The sequence below is a fragment of the Salvelinus sp. IW2-2015 genome, linkage group LG19 (assembly GCF_002910315.2).
Source record: "Salvelinus sp. IW2-2015 linkage group LG19, ASM291031v2, whole genome shotgun sequence".
In the NCBI taxonomy this organism is placed as follows: domain Eukaryota; kingdom Metazoa; phylum Chordata; class Actinopteri; order Salmoniformes; family Salmonidae; genus Salvelinus; species Salvelinus sp. IW2-2015.
Window position 1 is genome coordinate 2,880,365 of NC_036859.1, and position 7,754 is coordinate 2,888,118.

The window sequence follows — 7,754 nt, forward strand, 5'->3', positions numbered from 1 at the left end:
ACATCTCATCTACTTACTTAAAAAATGTAATTACTCCAGTCATCTTTCACCATTAAGTTACTATTGGTCAAAACATAACCCAAAACACAACCAAAAAAAKCTGCAACTGCATCCAATGAGTTTGTAGAGTCACAGGCTTGATGAAGTCATTTCGTGCAAGGATTATGGGACCAAATACTAAACCTTTGACTACTTTAATACACTTAATTGAGCTGATTAATCTAGAGGTCCACATACTTTTTCCGACAAAGAAATGTAATATTGGATAACTTTCTCAATAAAGAAATGGAAAAAGTACAATTGTGTTTGTGTTATTTTTTAAAACCTCTACAGGATTGTTGTCCCCCCGCGGGACGGTTGAGCTAATGTGATTAGCGTGAGGTTGAAAGTAACAAGAACAATTCCCAAGACATAGACATGTCTTTTATAGGCAGAACGCTTAAATTCWATTTACAGTATCTATTACAGTGAAAACATACCATGCTATTGTTTGAGGAGAGTGCACAGTTATGTACTGTACTTGAAAATGTATAAATTTACCAAATAGCCGAATACCTTATAGTGAAATGCTTACTTACGAGTTCCTAACCAAAAATGCAATAAAAAAAACCTGGATAAGAATAAGAAATAAAAGTAACTAGTAATTAAAGAACAGCAGTAAAATAACAATAGCGAGACTGTATACAGGGGGGTACCGGTACAGAGTCAACGTGCGGGGGACACCGGTTAGTTGATGTAATATGTACATGTAGGTAAAAGTTATTAAAGTGACTATGCATAGATGATATCAACAGAGAGCAGCAGCGGTGTAAAAGAGGGGAGGGGGGGGGGCATTGCAAATAGTCTGGGTAGCCATTTGAATAGGTGTCAGGAGTCTTATACTTGGGGCAGAGAGAACAGTCTATGACTAGGGTAGCTGAGTCTTTCACAATTTTTAGGTCTTCCTCTGACACTGCCTGGTATAGAGGTCCTGGATGGTAGGAAGCTTAACCCCAGTGATGTACTGGGCTGTTCACACAACCTTCTGTAGTGACTTGCGGTCGGAAGCCGAGCAGTTGCCCTGCCAGGCAGTGATGCAACCAGTCAGATGCTCTCGATGGTGCAGCTGTAAAACCTTGAGGATCTGAGGACCCATGCCAAATCTTTTCAGTCTCCTGAGGGTGAATAGGTTTGTCGTGCTCTCTTCACAACTGTCTTGGTGTGCTTGGACCATGTTAGTTTTTGGTGATGTGGACACCAAGGAACTTGAAGCTCTCAACCTGCTCCACTGCAGCCCCGTCGATGAGAATGGGGCGTGATCGGTCCTCTTTTTACATTAGTCCACAATCATCTCCTTGCTCTCGATCACATTGAGAGGAGAAGTTGTTGTCCTGGCACCACACAGCCAGTCTCTTACCTCCTCCCTATAGGCTGTCTCGTCGTTGTCGTGATCAGGCCTACCACTGTTGTGTCATCGGCAAACTTAATCAATGAATCAAATGTATTTACAAAGCCCTTCTTCATCAGCTGATGTCACAAAGTGCTGTACAGAAACCCAGCCTAAAACCCCAAACAGCAAGCAATGCAGTGTAGAAGCACGGTGGTGTTGATGAGTGTTGGAGTCGGTGCCTGGCCGTGCAGTCATGATAACAGGAGTACAGGAGGGACATAGCACCACCCCTGAGGGGCCTCTTGTGTTGAGGATCAGCATTGCGGATGTTTGTTACCTACCTTACCACCTGGGAGTGACCCATCAGAAGTCTAGAATCCAGTTGCAGAGGGAGTGTTTAGTCCAGGGTCCTTAGCTTAGTGATGAGCTTTGAGGGCCACTATGGTGTTGAACGCTGACTGTCGTCAATGAATAGCATTCTAACATAGGTTTTCCTTTTGTCCATGTGGGAAAGGGCAGTGTGGAGTGCAATAGAGATTGCATCATCTGTGGATCTGTTGGGGCGGTATGCAAATTGGAGTGGGTCTAGTGTTTCTAGGATAATGGTGTTGATGTGAGGCATGACCAGCCTTTTGAAGCACTTGAGTGACCAGCCTTTTGAAGCACGTGAGTGACATGACTTGATGCAGCATTTTGAACAGAAATGCAATGGTTCATTGGATCAGTCTAAAACTTTGAACATACACTGCTGCGATCTAGCGGCCAAAATCTAAATTGCACCTAGAGTCCTAAGTCATATAATGACCTTTCTCTTGCATTTCAAAGATGATACAAACAAATACATAGAAAATGCCTGTTTTTTCTTTGTATTATCTTTTACCAGATCTAATGTGTTATATTCTCCTTCATTCATTTCATATTTCCACAAACTTCTAAGTGTTTCCTTTCAAATGGTATCAAGAATATGCATATCCTCACTTCAGGTCCTGAGCTACAGGCAGTTAGATTTGGGTATGTCATTTTAGGTGAACATTTAAAAAAAGGGTCAGATCCTTAAGAGGATCAAACTGTTAGTTTCACTTTAGCTATTGTTAGGACTTACACAAAAAACTACAAAATGTAAAGTGCTGGTCCCATGTTTCATGAGCTGAAATAAAAGATCCCAGATATGTTCCATGTGCTTATTTCTCTCAAATGTTTTGCAAAATTTGTTTACATCCCTGTTAGTGAGCATTTCTCCTTTGCCAAGATAATCCACCTGGCAGGTGTGGCATATCAAGAAGCTGATTAAACAGCATGATCATTACACAGGTGCACCTTGTGCTTTGACAATAAAAGGTAAATCTAAAATGTGCTGTTTTGTCACACAATGCCACACAATGTCCACCAGAGCTATTTCCAGAGAATTGAATGTTAACTTCTTTACCATAAGCTGCCTTCAATGTCGTTTTAGAGAATTTGGCACTAGTTCCAACTGGCCTTACAACCGCAGACCACGTGTAACAACGCCAGCCCAGGACCTCCACATCCAGATTCTTCACCTGCGGMATGGTCTGAGACCAGCCACCCTGACAGCTGATGAAACTGTGGGTGTGCACAACCAAAGAATTTCTGCACAAACTGTCAGAAACCGTTTCAGTGAAGCTAATCTGCGTGCTCTTCGTCCTCAGCAGGACCTTGGCCTGCAGTTCGGCGTCGTAACCGACTTCAGTGTGCAAATGCTCACCTTCGATTGCCACTAGCACACTGGAGAAGTGTGCTCTTCATGGATTAATCCTGGTTTCAAATGTACCGGTATGTATGGCATTTGGGTGGGCAAGCAGTTTGCTGATGTCAATGTTGTGAACAGAGTGCCCCATGGTGYCTGRGGGGTTATGGTATGGGAATGCATAATCTATGGACAACGAACACAATTGCATTTATAGATTACAATTTGAATGCACAGATATACCGTGAAGAGATCCTGAGGTCCGTTGTCGTGACATTCATCTGGTGCCATCCCCTCATGTTTCACCGAGATAATGCTCGGCCTCATGTCTCAAGGAGCAGTACATGATTCCTGGAATCTGAAAATGTCCCAGTTTTTCCATGGCCTGCATACGGACCAGACATGTCACCCATTGAGCATGTTTGGGATACTCTGGATCGACGTGTACGACAGCGTGTTCCAGTTCCGTCACTATCCAGCAACTTCGCACAATCATTGAAGAGAAGTGGGACAACATTCTACAGGCCCCAATCAACAGCCTGATCAACTCTACGCGAAGGAGATGTGTCACGCTGGTTTTCTCATCCATGTCCCTAACTTTTTTTTTAAGCGAAAAAAGAAACGTCCTCTCACTGTCAACTGCGTTTATTTTCAGCAAACTTAACATGTGTAAATATTTGTATGAACATAACAACATTCAACAACTGAGACATAAACTGAACAAGTTCCACAGACATGTGACTAACAGAAATTGAATAATGTGTCCCTGAACAAAGGGGGGTCAAAATCAAAAGTAACAGTTAGTATCTGGTGTGGCCACCAGCTGCATTAAGTACTGCAGTGCATCTCCTCCTCATGGACTGCACCAGATTTGCCAGTTCTTGCTGTGAGATGTTACCCCACTCTTCCACAAAGGCACCTGCAATTTCCTGGACATTTCTGCGGGGAATGGCCCTAGCCCTCGCCCTCCAATCCAACAGGTGCCAGATGTGCTCAATGGGATTGAGATCCAGGCTCTTCGCTGGCCATGGCAGAACACTGACATTCCTGTCTTGCAGGAAATCACACACAGAACGAACAGTATGGCTAYTGGCATTGTCATGCTGGAGGGTCATGTCAGGATGAGCCTGCAGGAAGGGTACCACATGAGGGAGGAGGATGTCTTCCCTGAAACGCACAGCATTGAGATTGCCTCCAATGACAACAAGCTCAGTCCGATGATGCTGTGACACACCGCCCCAGACCATGACGGACCCATCACCTCCAAATCGATCCCACTCCAGAGTACAGGCCTCGGTGTAATGGTCATTCCTTCGACGATAAACGTGAATCTGACCATCACCCCTGGTGATGTCTGGTGAGGACCTGCCTTACAACAGGCCTACAAAACCCGCAGTCCAGCCTCTGAAGAGGCAACTCTGGGATGCTGGCATTCTAGGCAGAGTTGCAAAGAAAAAGCCATATCTCAGACGTGCCAATAAAAATAAGATTAAGATGGGCAAAAGAACACAGACACTGGACAGAGGAACTCTGCCTAGAAGGCTAGCATCCCGGAGTCGCCTCTTCACTGTTGACGTTGAAAAAAAAGAGAGAGATCCCTCCTGACAGAGCTGGTGTAACTGATCAGGTTTGTAGGCCTCCTTGCTTGCACACGCTTTTTCATTGTTTTGATGTCTTCACTATTATCTACAATGTAGAAAATAGTAAAATAAAGAAAAAACCCGGAATGAGTAGGTATGTCCAAACTTTTGACTTGTACTGTATGTGTGTCTAATTTAACTAACTATTCATTCAATTCAATTCAAGGGGCTTTATTGGCATGGGAAACATGTGTTAACATTGCAAAGCAAGTGAGGTAGATATTATACAAAAGTGAAATAAACAATACAAATTAACAGTAAACATTACACATACAGAAGTTTCAAAACAATAAAGACATTACAAATGTTATATTATATATACACAGTGTTGTAAACATGTACAAATGGTTAAAGCACACAAGTTAAATAAATAAGCATAAATATGGGTTGTATTTACAATGGTGTTTGTTCTTCACTGGTTGCCCCTTTCTTGTGGCAACAGGTCACAAATCTTGCTGCTGTGATGGCACACTGTGGAATTTCTCCCCAGTAGATATGGAAGTTTATCAAAATTGGATTTGTTTTCAAATTCTTTGTGGATCTGTGTAATCTGAGGGAAATATGTCTCTCTAATATGGTCATACATTGGGCAGGAGGTTAGGAAGTGCAGCTCAGTTTCCACCTCATTTTGTGGGCAGTGTGCACATAGCCTGTCTTCTCTTGAGAGCCATGTCTGCCTACGGCGGCCTTTCTCAATAGCAAGGCTATGCTCACTGAGTCTGTACATAGTCAAAGCTTTCCTTAAGTTTGGGTCAGTCACAGTGGTCAGGTATTCTGCCACTGTGTACTCTCTGTTTAGGGCCAAATAGCATTCTAGTTTGCTCTGTTTTTTTGTTTAATTCTTTCCAATGTGTCAAGTAATTATCTTTTTGTTTTTCTCATGATTTGGTTGGGTCTAATTGTGCTGTTGTCCTGGGGCTCTGTGGGGTGTGTTTTGTGTTTGTGAACAGAGCCCTAGGACCAGCTTGCTTAGGGGACTCTTCTCCAGGTTCATCTCTCTGTAGGTGATGGCTTTGTTATGGAAGGTTTGGGAATCGCTTCCTTTTAGGTGGTTGTAGAATTTAACGGCTCTTTTCTGGATTTTGATAATTAGTGGGTATCGGCCTAATTCTGCTCTGCATGCATTATTTGGTGTTCTACGTTGTACACGGAGGATATTTTTGCAGAATTCTGCATTGCAGAGTCTCAATTTGGTGTTTGTCCCATTTTGTGAAATCTTGGTTGGTGAGCGGACCCCAGACCTCACAACCATAAAGGGCAATGGGCTCTATGACTGATTCAAGTATTTTTAGCCAGATCCTAATTGGTATGTTGAAATTTATGTTCCTTTTGATGGCATAGAAGGCCCTTCTTGCCTTGTCTCTCAGATCGTTCACAGCTTTGTGGAAGTTACCTGTGGTGCTGATGTTTAGGCCGAGGTATGTATAGTTTTTGTGTGCTCTAGGGCAACGGTGTCTAGATGGAATTTGTGGTCCTGGTGACTGGACCTTTTTTGGAACACCATTATTTTGGTCTTACTGAGATTTACTGTCAGGGCCCAGGTCTGACAGAATCTGTGCAGAAGATCTAGGTGCTGCTGTAGGCCCTCCTTGGTTGGTGACAGAACAGATCATCAGCAAACAGTAGACATTTGACTTCGGATTCTAGTAGGGTGAGACCGGGTGCTGCAGACTGTTCTAGTGCCCGCGCCAATTCGTTGATATATATGTTGAAGAGGGTGGGGCTTAAGCTGCATCCCTGTCTCACCCCACGACCCTGTGTGAAGAAATGTGGTGTGTTTTTTGCCAATTTTAACCGCACACTTGTTGTTTGTGTACATGGATTTTATAATGTCGTATGTTTTACCCCCAACACCACTTTCCATCAATTTGTATAGCAGACCCTCATGCCAAATTGAGTCGAAGGCTTTTTTGAAATCAACAAAGCATGAGAAGACTTTGCCTTTGTTTTGGTTTGTTTGGTTGTCAATTAGGGTGTGTAGGGTGAATACATGGTCTGTTGTACGGTAATTTGGTAAAAGCCAATTTGACATTTGCTCAGTACATTGTTTTCATTGAGGAAATGTACGAGTCTGCTGTTAATGATAATGCAGAGGATTTTCCCAAGGTTACTGTTGACGCATATTCCACGGTAGTTATTGGGGTCAAATTTGTCTCCACTTTTGTGGATTGGGGTGATCAGTCCTTGGTTCCAAATATTGGGGAAGATGCCAGAGCTAAGGACGATGTTAAAGAGTTTTAGTATAGCCAATTGGAATTTGTTGTCTGTATATTTGATCATTTCATAAGGATACCATCAACACCACAGGCCTTTTTGGGTTGGAGGGTTTTTATTTTGTCCTGTAACTCATTCAAGGTAATTGGAGAATCCAGTGGGTTCTGGTAGTCTTTAATAGTTGATTCTAGGATTTGTATTTGATCATGTAATATGTTTTGTTATAGAGCCAAAAAGATTGGAGAAGTGGTTTACCCATACATCTCCATTTTGGATAGATAATTCTTTGTGTTGTTGTTTGTTTAGTGTTTTCCAATTTTCCCAGAATTGGTTAGAGTCTATGGAGTCTCAATTACATTGAGCTGATTTCTGACGTGCTGTTCCTTTCTTTTTCCGTAGTGTATTTCTGTATTGTTTTAGTGATTCACCATAGTGAAGCGCGTAGACTCAGGTTTTCCGGGTCTCTATGTTTTTGGTTGGACAGGTTTTCTCATTTATTTCTTAGATTTTTGTCATTTGTCATTGTTGTTAATTTTCTTCGGTTTTCCATTTGAGATTTTATAGATTTGATAGGGAAGCTGAGAGGTCAAATATACTGTTAAGATTTTCTACTGCCAAGTTTACACCTTCACTATTGCAGTGGAACATTTTACCAGGAAGTTGTCTAAAAGGGATTGAATTTGCTGTTGCCTAATTGTTTTTTGGTAGGTTTCCAAACTGCATTCCTTCCATCTATAGCATTTCTTAATGTTACTCAGTTCCTTTGGCTTTGATGCCTCATGATTGGAGTATTGCTCTGTTCAAGTAGACTGTGATTTGCTTG

At 42.3% G+C, this 7,754-nt stretch overlaps 1 protein-coding gene across 1 annotated transcript in view; it reads left to right on the forward strand.

Annotated features, from left to right (window-relative positions):
• The window catches only part of ece2a (endothelin converting enzyme 2a), a 156,950-nt gene that overhangs the window by 2,502 nt on the left and 146,694 nt on the right, over positions 1–7,754 (forward strand).